At 53.7% G+C, this 19,197-nt stretch overlaps 1 protein-coding gene across 1 annotated transcript in view; it reads right to left on the bottom strand.

Annotated features, from left to right (window-relative positions):
• Positions 1–19,197, bottom strand: part of LOC134434466 (nicotinate-nucleotide pyrophosphorylase [carboxylating]-like) — a 75,641-nt gene that overhangs the window by 17,505 nt on the left and 38,939 nt on the right.

The following is a 19,197-nucleotide window of genomic DNA, read 5'->3' as shown; positions in this document are numbered from 1 at the left end:
AATGGGGAGGAAAAGTTCCATCCCACAGGAGGATGGGCTCCAAACCCAGCCCAGGGTGCTCTGAGAAGGAAAGACCTACCCTGAGCCAGGAAGGGGGACAGACCTTCAGCCAGAGCTCAGAGCTGGTGGCCCATGATCAGATTCACAATGTGGAGAAGCCCTACAAGTGCTTGGAGTGTGGGAACAGCTTCATGCAGAGCAACCACCTCATCAGCCACCAGATGATCCACACCGGGGAATGGCCATATAAGTGTGGGGAATGTGGGAAGGGCTTCAGCTGCAGCTCCGCCCTCGTCACCCACCAACACACCCACACTGGAGAGAGGCCCTACGAGTGTCCCCAGTGTCAGAAGAGGTTTCACACCAGCTCCGATCTCCTCTGCCACCAGCAGATTCACACCGAGGAGACGCCCTTCACCTGCCCTGAATGCGGGAAGGGCTTCAAGCGCAGCTCCAACCTTGTTAGGCACCAGCACATCCACACTGGGGAGAGACCCTACGAGTGTCCCCAGTGTGGGAAGAAGTTTCAGACCAGCTCCAATCTCCTCCTGCACCAGCGCATTCACACAGAGGAGAGGCCTTTCCGCTGCCCTGACTGTGGGAAGGGCTTCAAGCACAACTTTACCCTCATCAGGCACCGGCGCATCCACAACAGGGAGAGGCCCTGCGAGTGTCCCCAGTGTGGGAAGAGCTTCTCAGACCGCTCGTTCTTTACCCGACACCAACAGAGTCACCAGGAAGGGCACCCTGTGAGTGCCCCAACTGCAGGAGGAGCTTCATGCACGGCTCCAGCTTCATCCCCCATGGGAGGGCCCACAATGTTCAGAACCCTGGCAATCCACATTCCCTGTGATCCATGTTGGGAAGACACTGGGCTGGTTATTCTTTTATTTTGGCCCTAATTTTCTTTGGATTCATCTTCATCCCTTTAAACCAGTAGAAATTGGGGTAAAAATCAATAAATTCATCAAAGGCATCTGAAGCCTCACTTTTTACTTGTGTTTCAGGGGAATCTGAGATTCAGGGAAATAATTGGGAGAATTTGGGGTTTTGGGGGTATTTGGTGTACTCGTTTCCCTTTTCTTGGTACTCAAAGAGACAAGAGGGGATGTTGGGAATTTAGCTGCTAGAAACTGGAAAAGTACAAAGCCGTGGTTAATTCCAAGTCCTGCACCTGTGAGATAGCGTGTCCTTGGGCCTAGCTGTAGTATAATAACAAATAGTGAAAGAGACATGAGAAAAGAGAGACGTAACCCCTAAGGAATGAGGAAGAGTTCATGGTATAGTTTAACCAATAGATTGCTTGGCTTGCAGAATATTCATAAGCTTATTATTTGCTGTATAAGTGTTTCATGCTTTCTTCAATAAATGGGACCTGTGATGAACCACCTGGTGTCCGGGTCCCCTTCCTTCAACAAGGGTTCAATCTGTCACCTCAATGCCACTGAAAACTACTCAATCCCACCCCAAAATTCCTCAATTCCACTGCTCTTTTGTGTGGAATGGGGTTGGAAGGGGATTGAGCAAAGATGGCTTCAAATCAGGAGGGTTGAGATGGGCATTGGGTGGGACAGGATGGGTGGAGTGGTGTTTGGGAGGTGGAAAATGGGGGAAATATGGCTTGGGAAGGTGGTGTTGATGTCCAGGAGTGGTGGGATGAGTTGGGGTTGGGATTGGGGAGGTGGGTTGGGGTCTGAAATGAGACAGCCAAAGTTTGGGGATGATGAAGGGAGGGGGAGCCCATTACTGAGTGAGTTTTTTAATAATCCACATTCCTGAAGAGATTTTGAGGTCTCTCATGTTTCTGAGGCAGTTTTGGGGCACTCCCCACCTCTTGGGAGTTTCCTGAGAGCAGCTCCATGGAGCCCCATTGCCAGGGGTGGTTGCCTTGGGCACGAGCTCAGAGCTGTATCCAGAGTCAGTTGCCTCAGTGCTGGAGAGCAGAGAAACGATGAACGGCCCCAGACATCTCCAGTGTGTGTTTGGGGGCAGGGAGAATTCTGCATAGGTGGGGTGGTCACTGCCCCACCCCAGCCACTGCAGCCTCTGGTGCAGCCCCAAAGTGGCTGCCAAGCCCCTGGCACCCCGAAAACCCCACCTGGGAGAGGGACCAGAGCAGGTCAGGCTGTGACACAGGTGTGACACTGACACGTCCCACGGCCCCAGAGCTCACAGCAGCTGACATGGCACTGGATCCAAGGCTGAGTGTGGATCTCTCTCTCCCTCTCTCTCTTTTCCTGACTTCCTCTTCTCAAAATCTGGTTAACTTGCAATTGGACAGGTTAGAGTTTGCTAAGTCAGTGCTATATGAAGTGCTTTACTATAATTCAATGCTCTTTAAGATTTCCCAAGTACCTCATTCTCTGGAGTTTGCAACTAAAAGTTTGTTCTCCACCCTCCTGAGCAGTTTGTTGTTTTCTCCCCTTGGTCTTCTGTCCTGCAGGCTGTGCCCCCTGTGTGTGCTGCTCCTCTGCCCTGGCCGGCTGCACTCGCCCATCTCGCTGTGCCCCAGCATTTCTCACCCAGCGTTTCTGTGCCCTCCCTGGGCTCTCTGCACCCAGCGCTGCCGGCTCCTGGCACATAGAGCCAGGGCAGGAGCCCACCCTGCCAAGGGGCTCTGGGGCAGGGCGGGGGCTGTGATGGCTTCTGAGCTCAGCAGCTGCTCCTGGCATGGTTCCATGGAGACCGAGCACAGCAACGCTGCTGAGCATTGTCCCTGCTGAGGGTCACACACTGCCGGGGCACATTCCCTGCCTGCAGGATTGCTGAGCATTGTCCCTGCTGAGGGTCACACACAGCCGGGGCACATTCCCTGCCCGCAGGATTGCTGAGCATTGTCCCTGCTGAGGGTCACACACTGCCGGGGCACATTCCCTGCCTGCAGGATTGCTGAGCATTGTCCCTGCTGAGGGTCACACACTGCCGGGGCACATTCCCTGCCTGCAGGATTGCTGAGCATTGTCCCTGCTGAGGGTCACACACTGCCGGGGCACATTGCCTGCCTGCATGTCACAGACATCTTTTCATTAAAATCCTTTCATTAGGATTTTTCCTGCTGAAGCTGATAAGCTTCAGCAACAAATGTAAACAAGGGTTATCTGCTGCTGTGGAATGCAACAAGTGGATCCATGATTGGTCTCCTGTGGATGTTTGGATGTACTGAACACTCATGGCAGAGCTGGCTCTTGCTCTCTGCCGAGACACGGATCTTTGTTATCATTCTTTTCTATTCTTTGCTTAGGAGCTTCTGAGGAAACTTTTCCTTTTCTTTTTAGTATAGTTATAATGTAATATATATATATCATAAAATAATGAATCAAGCCTTCTGATCATGGAGTCAACATTCTCTTCTCTCTCTCATCCTGAAAACCCCTGTGACCACGGTCACGGCTGCAGGATTCGTGTCCGACCCAAGTACTGCACTGATGGCTCCAGCATTGCTTTCCAACAAAAACAGGGGAAGGCAAACTGTGTGCAGTTCATGGTATTTTACAGTGTCTAAAACTCGCTAAGTCATTAAACCTTAAAGGTGAGATCCATTTGGAATGAATGACACGGAGAAGTAGTGCAAGATGGAAAAGGGGAGCATAGAAATAAATTGAGGGAAACATTTCAGATGGTTTCTTTCCATTTTCATTTCATTTCTGGAATGCTGGTTCAGTTTTTCGGTAATCTTCTCCATAATCCCGTCTGTTCTTTTCAAAAACCTTTCCTGGAGAATGAGGTCGAGCTCCCGTCACAAGATGTGCCACCACCTGCAGCTTCTCTTGGCTTTCCGCACTGTGCATGCAGCAGGACTCTTGCAGCAAAGCAGGACAAAGGTTTGGAGAACTTGACATCTTGTCCTTTCTTTTCCTGGTGGACTGGGGAGTTGTGCTATGGGTAAGGTTTTCATTGTTACTGTTCCAGGCTAAGAAAACAGGAGGTGGTACCAGGAATTGTTAGAGAATACAAACCTGGCTGAATGCAGAGAAAGAATCTCCAGAGCCTGCAGCCACAAGTAGAGAGTTGTGTGATAATCATTCCAACCTGTCACTGGACATCTTGAAAATTATCTGGAATGTTAAAATGCTCTGATGGGGGAGTTTGTTTCTGAGTTCAGTGTAGATGATTCCACATCTGGTGCTTGGTGCATAAATCAAGAGCACAATCAGTTCATGAGAAGCCCCAGAACAAGCTGGACCTCCCAGAGCAGCCAACTGAAAGAATCTGAAAAGGAAAAATGCAGAGAATGACTTGGTGAACCTTGCCTGGAAGAAAAGTGATCTTTATCTAATAACTACTAATCCATTCCCTCGTCTTTGTCTTCCTTAACAAGGCCATTTGCATCCCAGATTCCCCATGAAGTGCGAAGCCTGAGCTTGTGGAAGCGCCTGAAAGATGCCCTGTTCCTCTGCAGGGACACTCAGGCTAGAACAGGAGTTCAAGCCCTGTCTGGGGAAGCCTCCTATGAGCTGGAATTTGTGCTGTGCTGGGAGAGGAGGAGGAGGGGGAGAGCGCTGGTGCTGTGTGGCAGGAGCAGGAGGTTTGGGCCGCAGGACATTCTGTCTGCGCCGCTGCCCCGCAATGGGCGGCCGTGCCCGGGGCTCTGGGCCTGGCCCCGCATGCGCTGAGCTCCCTGGGCTGGGCTCAGGTTCCCACTGGGACTGGGCAGAGCCTGGGCTCAAACTGGGGGCAGCAGCAGTGCAAAACGCCTCTGGGCATCTGTGTTTCCTGCTGCTGGGAAGGAGCAATGAAGCGAGTCAAGAAGTTCTGGTTTCTGTTTCTCCTGGTGGATTTTTTAATTTAATTCCACACTGCGGAGGCAATTTCTGTGGTGGCCTCTGTCAGTTTTTTCTATTTCAACAGCTTCAGCAACAGGGCTTTGTTTGAACTCTGCAAATGTGGCCTGTGTGGCTTTAATTCCCCTCGCCTTAGTGCTCAGGGGCTGGTGGGCATTCCAGTATCTGCTGATCTTTATGACTGCTACAATAATACTGACTTCACTGTCCTGAAAGCACCATGGATAGCACCAACTGAAAGTGGCATTTGCAGTTTTATGGATAAAATTCAAGTGGCAAGCACAAGAGGGCCAAGAGCAGCCATGATCTCCAATTGCCAAGGCAAAGGCAGCAGCAGCCTCCTGCTGTCACCTCAGGGTGAGTAAAACAGTGCTGAAAACAGTGCTGGAACCCGATCCTGTCTTCCTCTGAGGGCTGGCTCAGGGCAGCACAGGCGGGCCCTGAGCAGTCAGGGCTCTGTGTGGGTGCTGGTTGCTCTGCTCCAGAATTGAGCTGGAAAAAGCCCTTGGGAGCCGAGGCAGGAGCAGGCGGGAAGGGGCCGGCGCTGCTGCTGCTCCTGGCTGGGAGCCCCGGCTGGGCCGGGCCGGCGCCCCCTGCGCTGCGGCTGCTGCTGCTGCCAGAGCCGGGCGGGACTCGGGGACAGGGAATGGACACGGGGGGACAGCAAAGGCCTGGCGGCTGCAGGGATGGTGGCGCTCGGGCCAGTGCCAGCACAGAGCTTTAGCCCGCAGTTAACCCCGAGGGAAACGCTGTGGAAAGGCTCCATTTCAGCCGTTCTGCACTCATGGATGTGAAAGGATTGAAATGAAAGGAGAACAAGCAGGGCCCGACCCCTCCTCCTTTGGGATGAGCCCCAGGCCTGGGGCTGTGAGGGGCCATGAGGGGCTGTGAGGGGCCGTGAGGGGCTGTGAGGGGCTGTGAGGGGCTGTGAGCGGCTGGGAGGGGATCTGGGATGGGCCATGACGGGCTGTGAGGAGCTGTGGGAGGCTGTCAGGGACTGTGATGGGCCATGATGGAACTGTGAGGTGTCATGAGGGGCCAGGAGGAGTTTTGAGGGGCCATGAAGGGCTGTTGGGGACCTTGAGGGGGAGAAGGTCTCTGAAAGGCTGTGGGAGGCCAGGCACGTCATGGAACAAAGGATCCATTATGACATTTGGAGACAAGGAGAATGTTGTTGGCTGTACAAAAGCTCATGGAACCAAAAGGCCATCGTGACATTCCGGGGCCTCACGGAACCATGGAGACCATTACGACACTTCAGGTCCCAATGGAACCAAGGGGCCGTTGTGATACTGCAGGGCCTCATTTAACTAAGGGGTCATTGTAGCACAGCAGGGCCTCATGGAATCAAGGGGATCGTAGTGGGGCTCTATGAGACCACAGGGACATTCTGACTCTCTGGAACCAAGGAGACCACTGTGACACTGCAGAGCTCGGTGGAACCGGGAACTCATGTAACAGTGAGAAGCCCAATGGAATCAAGAGGCCATTCCATACCTTAGGGCTTCATGGAGCCAAGGTGCCCTTGTGACACTGCTGGGCCTCACGGAATCCTGGAGACCATTATGGCACTTTGAGGCCTTCTTGAGTCAAGACGCTCTGCAGGACCTTGTGGAACCAAGGAACTCTTTGTGACACTGCAGGGCCTCATAAAAGCAATGAGACTGTTCTGGCACTCTGAGTTCCCATGGCACCAAGGGGCCAGTGTGACACCACAGGGTCTCATAAAACCAAAGCAATTGTGACACTGCAAGATTTCATGGAAGCAAGAGGCCAGTGTGTCACAGCCATGCCTGTTGGAACCAAGGGTTTATTGTGATCCTGGGGAGCCCAACAGAACCAAGGGGCCATTGTGGTACTCTGCACAGTGCCCTGGAACCAAGGAAACTATTTTGATACTGCAAGGCCTCATGGAAGCAAGGGGCCATTGTGCCAATGGGGACCCAAAGAGACCATTGTGACATCACTGGACTTGGGGAAACAAAGATCTGTTGTGATACTACGGGGCCTCATGGAACCAAGGGGAAATTGTGATGCTGCAGGGCCCCAAGGATCCAAGAACATGGAAAAGTTCTGGTTGGCTTGGCCTGACTGGTCCAGCTGACCTTGGCATGTTGAGGGTTGGTTCTCATCTGCCCCTAAAACTCTGGACTTCTGTGCTTTCCTTCCTGTGGGAAAGAACTCTCCCACTCCTCCAGGGCTTCATGGCTGAAATTGGAATTCCACGTCCAAATTCAGTTACATAGAAGGATGATTCCTGTATGAAGCCTGCCAGAACAGACAGCTCTGGATGGCTTTGGCATCTTGGGGGCCACCTCTTATCTGCCTTCAAAACATTGGGGGGCTGTGCTTTTTTTTCCATGGAAAAATAATCTTTCAAGTGCAGGTGTTCATAGCCAAAATTGGGAATCTGCCTCCCAAATTCCTTATATCCAAGGACAGCTCCCAGACAAAAGCTGCCAGGACTGTCTAGGTTTCCTTGGCTTCCTGAGGGCCAGCTCTCATCTGCCTTTGAAACTCTGGTGCTCTGTACTTTCCTTCCTATTGAAAAGAACTGTCACTCTTGTCCAGGTGCTCATGGACAAAACTGGAATTTGGCCTCCCAAGATCTATCTACCCAAGGACTGCTCCCAGACAAAAGTTGCCAAGACAAACAGGTCTGGCTGGCCTTGGCCTCCTTGGGGCTGCCTCTAATCAGCCTTTGAAACATTGGGGCTCTGCCCTTTCCTTCCTGTGGAGAGCTGCCATTCTGTTCCAAGCAATCATGGCTTAAATGGAATTGCACCTCCAAAACTCCAGAAATATCCAAGGGTTGTTTTCAGACAAAAGCTGTAAGGAAAGACAGGTCTGGCTGGCCTTGGCCTCTGGTGACTCCCTCTGAGCTGCCTTCAAAACCCTGGGGCTCTGTGGCTTCCTTCCTGTAGAAAAGAACTGTGCCTCTTGTCCAGGCACCCATGGCCTCAAGCATATGAGCATTGTATAGGGCTAAAGGAGCTCTGGGCTCAATGGGGTGGAAACTGAGGACAGCAGAGGAGAGCCCTGGGAGGGACTGAAGGGTGCTTTCAGAGTTGGTGAATAATTCTGACAAAGTAGAGAAAAGCCTGAACAGAAAAATCAATGCCAATGGTGGCTGGGGAGGCCCAGATTGGGAACAAGGAGAAAGGAATTTCCCTCCCTGGGTAGGGCTGTGGTGCAGCACATCCACAGCAGGAGCCTGAAGCAGCCCCAGGCTTTGTGTGGGCAGGCAGAAGCAGGCAGGAGGCAGAGCTGTCAGCAAAGGAAGGGCCCAGCCAGGTGGGGCAGCCGGGGGATGCCGACAGCCTGCAGGGACAGAGGCGCAGGGCAGGGACACCGTGGGACAGCCTGGGCTGCACAGGGCACAGGGATGGGCAGCAGCTGCAAGACAGCCCTGCCAGAGCCAACTTGGGCAGCACTTTGGCCATGGCTGCTGGGCCTGGGCCTGAGGCAGGAGCAGGAGACAAGTGACCCTTGCAGGGCTGGGGCCTCATTGCCTCCTTGTCCCTGCTCAGCAGCCTGGCAGGGGCTGCTCCATGCTCCTGCCCTTGCCATTGCACATCCCCACATGCCAGTGCCCATCCCGGGAAGAGCCCTGAGCAAGGAGGGAGGGACAGGATCTGCCTGGCCAGGGGCTGGGGCTCAGGCCTGGGCCCTTTGCATTCCTAAAACACATCCAGCTTTGCTCAGCACCAGAGACACCTTTGCCTTGCTTGTCCCCAGCTGTCATCACTGCCTCCAGTGTTCTGCACTAACTGGAACTTGGGGACACTTTCTCAGTCGTGTTCCTCAGTGGGAACCATTAAAACTTCAAGAAGTTTCAGAGTTTCAATTTAATTTTGAGTTCTTGAGAAGTTTTTGAGCACTCTCTCAGGGACTGAGTCTGATGTAAACAACACCAAAGTCCCAGGAGGTTCATTAAAGTCCTTGGGCTGTGTCTGTGCTGCTGAGCTTTAAATGAACAGTTCTTCCCAGCACCAGCTCCTCTCCCAGCCCAGCAGGGCTAAGGGCTCTGCCTGCAGGCACTGAGGGGAGAGGAGCCAGGCAGAGACAGGCTGAAGGCAATCAGGATTGGGAAGACATTGGGCTGAGACTTCACTTGGGGAAAGATCTTCACAGCCCTGTGCATGGTGAGTGTGTGGGCGCAGGGCAATGACCCCTGTGCTCCCTGGAGGGATCCCCTGAAGTCAGCGCACCCCACAGCCTGGGGGATGTGTCAGGAGGACTCTCCCAGTTTCTCTGTGGCACAGGAGGAGCAGGAGGAGGATGTGCTGCAGAGCGGGGCTGCCCCGGGCACTGTCACAGGGACAGGGCAGGACGGCTCCTGCTGCCTGGGGCGGCTGCAGGGGGTGAAGCTGGGGCTGCAGCCAGGGCTGCCCAGGGCTGTCCTGCAGAGCAGCTCCTGCAGCCCTCAGGGCTCTTGGCCAGCCCAGGGCATGTGCCACCTGCCAGGGGCAGCTCTCAACCTGCCTGGCAGCTCCCCATGGATGCTGCAGGGGAGAAGTTGGAGGTGGAAGGAGCCACCCCCATCAGGGCAAATTCCTCCTGCTGTGGAGATGGTGCTGCATGGCCAGGGCTGCTCTCAGCTTTCTCCTAAAAGGAAGGGAAAGGGGCTGTCAGCTTTGGCTGTGTCACATACTCCTGCACTGTCACCCTGGGCATCAGCAGATGGGCCTCACATCTCCCTCAGAAAGTGCCTCCTCAGCCTCCTCTCCCTACAGACAGCAGCAGCAGCTCCTTGGCTTGCAGCATCTCTGTTTGTCCGGCCTGCCCTTAAGGCCCTGCTGCCAGGGAGATGCCCCTGGGCAGTGCCCTGTGCTGGGAGGGGTCTGCAGGGCAGAGCTGAGCCCCCAGGGCTGGGCTGGGCTCTGGCAGCACTGGCAGGGACAGGGCTTGGATAGAGAGAAACAGCTCCCAGTAGGCACAACTCGAGGCAGCAGAGAGCCAGACCAGCCCTTGGCATCCCTCCCTGTCCAGCTGTGTAGGGAAAGAGAGAAGGGCTTAGAGAAATTGACTTTTAAACTGGAGTCTTTAAAAACTCGACTTATTTTTCAAGCTCAGTTGATGTTGGATCACCCTTAACTAGAGGGAGGTGGAATGGGCAAAGTGCACCTGTGTGGGGACCAGCAGGTCTGACTGCAGTGGGGCAGAGGGAGCCCTGTTTTCCCTGTGGGCATCCCCAGGGTTCAGGCTGAGAGCAGTGCTTAAGATGAATCAGTAACTCAGGAGCATAAACCCAAGCTCAAGAATAAACATATTGAGTGAAGTTTCCCCACAGGTAGAGAAGTAGCTTTGAGAGAATTCCTAAAATAACCCTATAGGGTTGATTCCAAGAACTTGGTCTCAGCTTTTCAATGTCTTGTTTCTACAGTCCACAATGCCCAGAGTTAGGAATGTCGAACAGTAGCTCCATCAGGCATTTCCTCCTGCTGGCATTGGCAGACACACGGCAGCTGCAGCTCCTGCAATTCTGCCTCTCGCTCTGCATCTCCCTGGCTGCCCTCCTGGGCAACGGCCTCATCATCAGCGCCGTAGCCTGCGGCCACCACCTGCACACGCCCATGTTCTTCTTCCTGCTCAACCTGGCCCTCAGCGACCTGGGCTCCATCTGCACCACTGTCCCCAAAGCCATGCACAATTCCCTCTGGGACACCAGAACCATCTCCTACTCAGGATGTGCTGCACAGGTGTTTTTCTTTATCTTCTTCATTGGAGCAGAGTTTTCCCTCCTGACTGTCATGTGCTACGACCGCTACGTGTCCATCTGCAAACCCCTGCACTACGGGACCCTCCTGAGCAGCAGAGCTTGTGCCCACATGGCAGCAGCTGCCTGGGCCAGTGGCTTTCTCTATGCTCTGCTGTATACAACCAATACATTTTCTCTACCCCTGTGCCATGGCAATGCCCTGGATCAGTTCTTCTGTGATATCCCCCAGATCCTCAAGCTTTCCTGCTCACACTCCACCTTCCGAAATATTCGGATTTCATTGCTTGGTGTCTGTTTAAGTTTTGGTTGTTTTGTGTTCATTGTTTTCTCCTATGTGCAGATCTTCAGGGCTGTGCTGAGGATCCCCTCTGAGCAGGGAAGGCACAAAGCCTTTTCCACCTGCCTCCCTCACCTGGCTGTGCTCTCCCTGTTCCTCAGCAGTGCCTTTTTTGCCTACCTGAAGCCCCCCTCCATCTCCTCCCCACCCCTAGATCTCGCCCTGTCAGTTCTGTACTCGGTGGTGCCTCCAGTACTTAACCCCCTCATCTACAGCCTGAAGAATCAGGAGCTCAAGGCTGCGGTGTGGACACTGATGAGTGGATCATTTAGGAAACTTTAAACTGGTTGCCAATTTCTGCATATCTCTTGAAATAAAAATGATCATTGATACTACTTGTTGGATTGGTTATGTTTTCTATTCTGTTTTCATTTTTTAATATTCTCCCTAATCCAAGGCCATTTTTCTGCAATTTCTTATTTTGTTTCTCTAGTCTTCCCTATGGCCTCATACTGTGTCAATGAGGAGCTGGTCTCTTGGTGGCTTTAAAGGAGGTATAGGATTTCCCAGCAGAGTTTTCACGGGAGATCCCCCTATTGTTGCCTTCTCTGGAGCAGCAGCAGCAATGTCTGTGTGCAGAGCTGGGGGCAGATAAGGGCTGCCACAGCAGCTGTGCCCAGCAGCAGCAGCAGCACTTCGTGTTGCCAGTGCTGCTGCCGTGCCCCTGCCCCGCTGCCCTGGTGGCCCTGGTGTTGCTGCAGGGCCTGAGTGCTCTCGGGGCCGGGCACAGCCCTGGGGGTGGCAGTGCCGGGGCTGCAGCAGGGACAGGCCATGGGCACTGCTGGGCAGCGCTGATGCCTCAGCCCAGGCCCTGGGGGCTCCAGGCTCCTTGCCCAGGCTCTCTCAAGAACACACCCAGGCCAATGCTCAGCACAGAAAAGCCCCGTGAGCAGCCCCCGGCTGGCCGTGGGCAGGCTGGGGGCAAACAGCATGGCTGGGGCTCTGCAAGGGCCCTGGGGGAGATGGGAAGGAGCAGCAGAGCAGGGGCTGATCCATCCCCAGTGCGCTGCACAGCCCAGGGCAGCGTCCCAGAGCATCCTCATGGAGCTTCCAAAAACATCCCCCCTCTGCAGCCCTGGCCTCTCCCCCAGCTCACACAGGTGCCCCATCCTTGCAGGCACAGACACAGCAGCACTGGCTCAGCAGCCCCTGTTTGCATTGCACACAGCAGGGGGAGCACCCCCATGCTGTTGGTGTGGGGACATGAACCTGAGGGAGCACAAATGCCATCAGCCCCTGGGGCCAGCAAGGGCTGGGGAACACCAGGGAAACCACTCAGCTTTGTCCTGGCCTCTGCACTCAGCCAGAAAGTTTGTTCCCATCAGCTGGGAGTTTCCTGTCCCACTGCAGACGCTGTTGCTCAGAGCCGGGGCTGCCTGGCAGCCACTCCCAAAATGCCCTGAGCATTTTCTTGGCTTCACCTTTGCTTCCTTTCCTCGTCCCTGTTCCAGATTCCTTCCTGTTACCCATTGCTGTCCCCTCCCCTTCAAACAGCCCATCCCTATTTGCCCTTTCCTCTCTGGCCCCACTCCCCATTGCATTTCCTGATTTGGCACCATGGGAACGTCCCTTGGGCAGCAGGATCATCCTACAAGTGCTGCAGGAATTGTCTGCAGGCTCCTGCACTGCCTCCTGCTGCTCCCTTGCCAGAGGCACCCCAGGCCAGGGGGGCACATCTGGGCTGCTGCGTCTGGCTCTGGGGCTCCCTGTTCTGGGCAGTGAGGCAGAGCTGCAGAGGCTCTGCAGGACTGACAGGATGGGCTTTGGGGCTGGCAGGAGAAGCTGAGGGACCTGGGCTGCTGGAGCTTCTGAAGAGGAGGCCCAGGGCTCCTCCTGCAACTGCTCCAAAGGTGGTTTCAGAGAATCCCAGAGTCAGCAAGGTTGGATAAGGCCTTGGAGATTCTCAAGTCCAACATGTGCCCTGGCACTGCCTTGTGTCCTCTGATCCTCCTCTTCTCCAGGATAAACAACCACAACTCCCTCAGCTACTCCTCACAGGGCTTGTGTTCCAGACCCCTCACCAGCCTTGTTGCCCTTCTCTGGACATGCTCCAGCCCCTCCATGGCCTTCCTAAATTGGGGGCCCCAGAACTGCAAAGAGCACTCGAGGTGCTGCCCAACCAGTGCTGAATGCAGGGGAAGAACCCCTGCCCTGCTCCTGCTGGCCACACCATTCCTGATCCAGGCCAGCAGCCATTGGCCTTCTTGCCCACCTGGGCACTCTGCTGCCTCATGTCCAGCCTGCTGTCCATCACTCCCTGCAGGTCCCTTTCTGCCTGGCTGCTGTCCAGCCATTGTCCCCAGACTGTAGCGCTGCAGGGGTTGTTGTGGCCAAAGTGCAGGACCTGGCATTTGGAGTTGTTAAACCTCACCTTGTTGGGTTTGGCCCCTTCATCTATCATGTCCAGGAGCCCTGCTCCCAGCATGAGCCCAGTTGCTGCCCCTGTGTCCTTCCAGTTTCCTTGTCACTCCCAGGATGATCCTGGTCACTTCCCCTCACTCCTGGCAGGATCCCATTTCTTCCCAGTATGAGCCCAGGCACTCCCAGTCATTCCCCATTATGCAATTTGTCCCCAACATGGTCCCAGTTGCTCCCCGTTTCTCCCACTTTCATCCAGTGTTTTCCCAGTTCTACCAGTTGCCCATAGTATAGTCCCAGTACCTCCCAGTATGATGCCAGTCTCTCCCAGCAGGGCCCCAGTCACTCACACTTGCCCCCAGTTGCCCCCAGCATGGTCCCAGTTCCCCCAGCACATTCCCAGTGGCTCCCAGTGTGGTTCCAGTCACCACCTGCATGGTCTCAGGCACTCCCAGCATATCCCAGTTGCCCTGAACATACTCGTACTCATTGCCAGGCACTCCCAGTTCCCTCAGTGTGGTTCAGCTGCCCCCAGTTTTATCCCAGTCACTGCCAGGAAATCCCAGTTGTCACCAGCATGCATCCTGTCATTCCCAGTTGTTCCCAGTTCCTCCCAGTGTGTGCACAGGCAGCTCCCAATATGGGCCTGGTAGGTCCCAGTAACCCCAGTCAGGGTCTATTGACACCCACTATAGTCCCAGTAGGATCCCAGTCACTCCCAGTATGATGCCAGTTGCCCCCAGTGTGATCCCAGTTGCTCCCTGTCAATGCCAGCAGGACCCCAGTATGATCCTCATGACTCCCAGTCTCTCCCAGTATACCCCAGTCACTCCCAGCATGCTCCCAGTCACTGCCACTTCCTCCCAGTTGCTTTCAGCATGATTCCAGTTGCCCACAGCCCCTCCCGGTCAATCCCAGTATGATTCCAGTCACCCACAGTGTGATCCCAGTCTCAGCCAGCATGGACCCAGCTGCTCCCACTGTGATCCCCGTATGACCCCAGCTGCTGCCAGAATAGTCCCAGTCGTTCCCAGTTCCTCCCAGTATGATCCCAGTTTTCTCTAGAACAGTCCCAGTCCCTCTCAGCATGGTCCCACTCACTCCCAGTTGCCCCCAGCATGGTCCCAGCTGTTTGCAGTGTGGTTCCAGTGCCCCCAGTATGGTCACAGACACTCCCAGCATATCCCAGTTGCCCCAGTGAGGTTCTGGTTTCCTGAAAATGATCCCAGTCTTTCCCACTTACTCCCAGTTGCCTCTAGCATGATCCCAGTTTCTGGCAGTTGCCCAAAGTGTGGTCCCAGTTACCCCAGTTGTGTCTTTAGTCCCCTTAGCATGGTTGCAGTATCCTCCAGTTGATCCCAGCTGCTCCCACTCTGTCCACATTTTCCTCCCAGCATGGGCCCAGTAGCTCCCAGTAACCCCCAGTCAGGATCCATTCTCATCTGCTGGAATCCCAGTGGCTCCCAGGATAATCCCAGTTGCACTCAGTCACTCCAAGTATGGTTACAACCACCCCTAGTATAATCCCAGTCACTCGTAGATCCTCCCAGTATGATTCCAGTCATGCTCAGAGTGACTCCCTGTCACTCCCAGTATGGGCCCAGTTGCTCCCAGTCACCTCCAGCATAGTTCCAGTCACAGCCAGCACCTTTCCAGTAACTCCCAGTCTGGTTCCAGTAGGATCCCAGTCACTCTCAGATACTCCCAGTACTATTCCTGTCAATCCCAGTATGATGCCTGTCAGTTCCAGTATGACCCCAGCATGGGCACAGTTGCTCCCATGATCATCCAGTGGGGTTCCAGTCGCTCCCATTTACCCCCACTGTGGTTTCAATCACTCCCAGCATACTCCATTTACTCCCAGCAGGTTCCCAATTAGTCCCAGTTGTTCTCAGTTGCTTCCAGCCTGATCCCAGTTGCTCACAGCCACTCCTAGTCACCCTCAGTGCAGTCCCAGTTGCTCCAAGTATGACCCAGTATGATCCCAGTTGCCCCCAGCATGGTTCCAGTTGCTCCCTGTTCCTCCCAGTGTGATCCCAGTTGAACCCTGTTGTCCCTTCTATAGTCCCAGTCACTCCCCATGTGATCCCAGTCCCTGCCAGCATGATCCCAGTCATGCCCAGTTGCCCCGAGTGGAGACCCAGTCACTCCCACTCACTCCCAGTTGCCCCTACCATGGTCCCAGTTCTCCCCAGCATGGTCCCTCTTGTTGCCAGTCATTCCCAGTATGATTACAAACACTCCCAGTACATCCCAGTTGCCCTCAGCATGTCCATGGTCCTTCCCAGATATTCACAGTGATCCCAGTAAGGTGCTTGTTATCCCAGTATGTTCTCAGTCATGCCCAGCATATCCCAGTTGCCTCCAGCCTGCATCCAGTAATTCCCAGTTCCTCCAGTTTGCTTGCAGCATGATCCCAGTTTCTCTCAGTTGCTCCCAGTGGCCCAAAGTGTGATCCCAGTTGCTCCCTTTCAATACCAATAGGAGCCCAGTAAGCTCCAGTTTGATCCTTGTCACATGCCAGCACTCCCAGTACGATCCCAGTATAATCCCAGTGACTTCCAATCACTCCCAATATGGTCCCAGTTGCCTCCAGCTAGATCAATCCAGTCAGTTCCAGTATGATGCCATTTGCTCCCAGTTGCTCCCAGTCGCCCCCAGTATGGGGGATGATGTGCAGGGTGTGTTCCCAGTCACTCTCAGACACTCCCAGTATTAGTCCAGTCCCTCCCAGTATGACCCAAAGATGAGCCCAGTGTGCTCCCAGTCCCTGCCAGTATGAACCAGTTGTGCCCCACATGGTTCCAGTTGCTCTCTTTCACCCTCACTTTTGTTCCAGTCTCTCCCAGTGTAGCCCAGTTCCTTCCAGCACATTCCCAGTCTCTCCCAGTTCCTTCCAGCATGATCCCATTTGCTCACAACCACTCCCAGTCAGCCTCAGTGTAGTGGCACTCACTGCCAGTATGATCCCAGTCACCTCCAGCATGATCCCAGTTCATCCCAGTATAAACCCAGTGGCTTCCAATCACCCCAGCACGCACCCAGTCACTACCAGTTCCTCCCAGTTTCTCCTTGCATGATCCCAGTTGCTCAGAGCTGCTCCTGGTCACCCTCGGAATGATCCCAGTCACTCCCAGTATATCCCATCTGTCCCCAATATGGTCTCAATTGCCCCCTGCAGGCTCCAACTCCATCCCAGTGTGATCCCAGTATGATCCCAGTATGATCCCAGTCTCCCTCCGTGTGATCGTAGTCTACCCCAGCATGGGCCCAGCTGCTCCCAGTATGATCCCCGTAGTATCCCAGTACAATCCCAGTCATTGGAGATGTTGATCTTTGACATCCCTGAAGGTCCCTTTTGGTTCTGAAACAGTCTTGCAGAATCCTGAAACAAAGAACTGCTAAACAAAAATCACTAATAACTATTTTTAAAAATCCATTGATAATTATCAAACAATATTGAGAAAAGTTCTGGAATGCTCTGGCCACTGTCCTTAATTGAATCACTTGGGCTGAGCCTGACTTGTGGCTTTCCCGTACTTTGAGCTGGTAGCTCTGGCCACCATTTTTTTTTTTTTTTACCTGCACCACTGGGTGGGACAGAGTCCCTGGCCCCAGTCCGAGTGGGCAGACCAAGGACCCCAGACCAGGCCCACAGAACAGAGCCCCAGGCCTGAGTAGGGGGATCAAAGCCCACAAACCTGGTGGTGGGCAGGCCAAACAGCCCAGACCTGGCCTGCAGGGCGGGGTCTTTGTTCTCACAGCCCACCCCCACCGTGCTGCCAGTGCCTCGGCAGCAGGAGTGACCGAACGCTTTTTCCCTCTCCCCCCAGAACCACCAGTGCACACTGGCGGCTGGGAAGGAGAAGCTTTCCCAGGGATCTCCATCCTGGATCTGGGGGTCTTCTTTCCCCAGAACAAGTGAGCGATGCTCGCTGTCCATCCCCCCACCGAACCCCACGATTCACATTCCTGTGTTCCTGTTTTCTGCTCCTCAACATCACCCCCATCCCCTCCGGGCTTGTGGCCAGAGGCAGCACCTCTGGGACCCACATCCCCCACGCCGCTGGTGCACGTGAGGGGAGTCAGGCATCCCAAATCCCAGCGACAAGCCCCTGACCAAACGTGAATCAGCCTGTGAAAAATGTTGTGTCCCAGAAAAACACTGAGTTTGAAAGTTTTCAGCTGGGAGGCACGGGCTGTATATAAATGAGGCACGCCTCCCCTGAGGGACAGGCCAGTGTCCCCTTCTTCTCTCCCAGCTTCCACCACAGGGGTGTTATAAATGAGAAGCTTGACTAGGCCAATATTCAAGCAGCAATTAATTAATTAATTAATTTAATATGGTAAAGTAAGAGCAATACAGCGCTGGGTACAGTGGGGGATGTTTTCCCTCCAACTGCACACTGATAGTTGAGGCATACAGGTATTTATAGGAGTACTCATCAGCTTTCTCAGCAGTTTCTATTCCCAATTTTTATGTCACAATTCTATACCTATTGTGATGTATTTTTTCTCAGGATGTATCCCAGAAAGGAGTATCCCCAGATGGTGAGGTCCAAAAGAAGGAACAAAATCTCCCAGATGGTGAGGTCCAGCTCTCCAGATGTGGGCCCAGCATTTAATTGCAGAGACTATAAATCTCATAACAGTGATGTCCAGCTTCCCTTATTCCTTGAGTTGATGTTCATCTTCCTTTCTCAAGCTGCTTTTCACTGTTTTGTTAAGATGTGAGATAAGCATGTTTCCTTTCATATATTCTAAAGCCATAGTTTCAAACACCCTTACTACAAGCAATATTCTAAAATTATACTTCACAAGGTTATTAATACAAAACTCTTTAAGGCTTAGCTACAAGTAGAAAGTTCCTGTCAAAAAGCAACATCCTTAAGGCTTTAATTCAAATGCTCCTAAATCAACTTAAGACTTATAAAGTTTAATCACGAACAAAAGATAGGTTCAAAGGCCTTCTTCCATGCTTTACTTTCCTCAGTAAGTATTAGAATTCGTCTTTATAACTGTCCCATGGTCAGTTTCCACACATATTACAATCACAAATACCATGTTGCCTGTATGTACCTGACACGAAACACAGCTTTGTATTTCACAGAGGGGGGCACAGGGACGGCTCCTGTGAGAAGCTGCTGGAAGCTTCCACCGTGTCTGGCACAGCCAATTCCTGGTGGCTTCAAAGATGGATCTGCTGCTGGCAAAGGCTGGGCCAGTTAAAATGGTGGCAATGCCTCTGTGATAACAGATTGGAAAAGAAATCAAAATAGAGATTGTGGCGCAGTTTTAACTCCAGTCAGAGGAGAGCAGAGGGAGAACATGTGAGAAGAACAACCCTGCTGACATCAAGGTCGGTGCAGAAGGAGGGGCAGGAGGTGCTCCAGGCCCTGGAGACCCAGGCACCCTGCAGGAGAGCCATGGAGAGAGGGGCCCTGCTCCCAGGCTGGAGCAGCCTGTCCCTGGAGGAATGCACCCCCTGGAAGAGTGACCCATGCTGCAGCAGTTTGGGAAGGACTGTTGTCCCTGGCATGGACTCGCACTGCAGCAGTTTGCAGAGGGCTGCTGCCCCTGAAATGGACTCACATGGGAGAAGCTCCTGCAGAACTGTCTCCCTTGGGAGGGACCCACGGTGCAGCAGGGGAACCACTCCTCTCCCTGAGCAGGGGCAGAAGCCATGGGTGATGAACTGACCATAACCCTCATTCCCTGACTCCCTGCATGGCTGGGGTAGGAGGCAGAGCTGGAGAGAGGTGAGGGGCATATTTTATTTCCCCTTTTCCTGCTCTGACTTTGCTATTAATAAATGAATTTCACATCTCTAAGCTAAGCCTGTTTTTCCCAGGACAGTATTTGATGAGTGATCTCTCCCAGTCCTTATCTCAACCCACAAACCCTTTATTAAATTTTCTTTGTCCAGCTGCAGAGGGGAGTGAGTGAGCAGCCCACATGGATGCCTGGCAATTGGCCTGGGTGAACCCGCGACACCTTGG

This window comes from Melospiza melodia, unplaced genomic scaffold (assembly GCF_035770615.1).
Source record: "Melospiza melodia melodia isolate bMelMel2 unplaced genomic scaffold, bMelMel2.pri scaffold_37, whole genome shotgun sequence".
NCBI classification, from domain to species: domain Eukaryota; kingdom Metazoa; phylum Chordata; class Aves; order Passeriformes; family Passerellidae; genus Melospiza; species Melospiza melodia.
The sequence above is the reverse complement of the archived record's forward strand: the minus strand, read 5'-3'. Positions and strand labels throughout refer to the sequence as shown.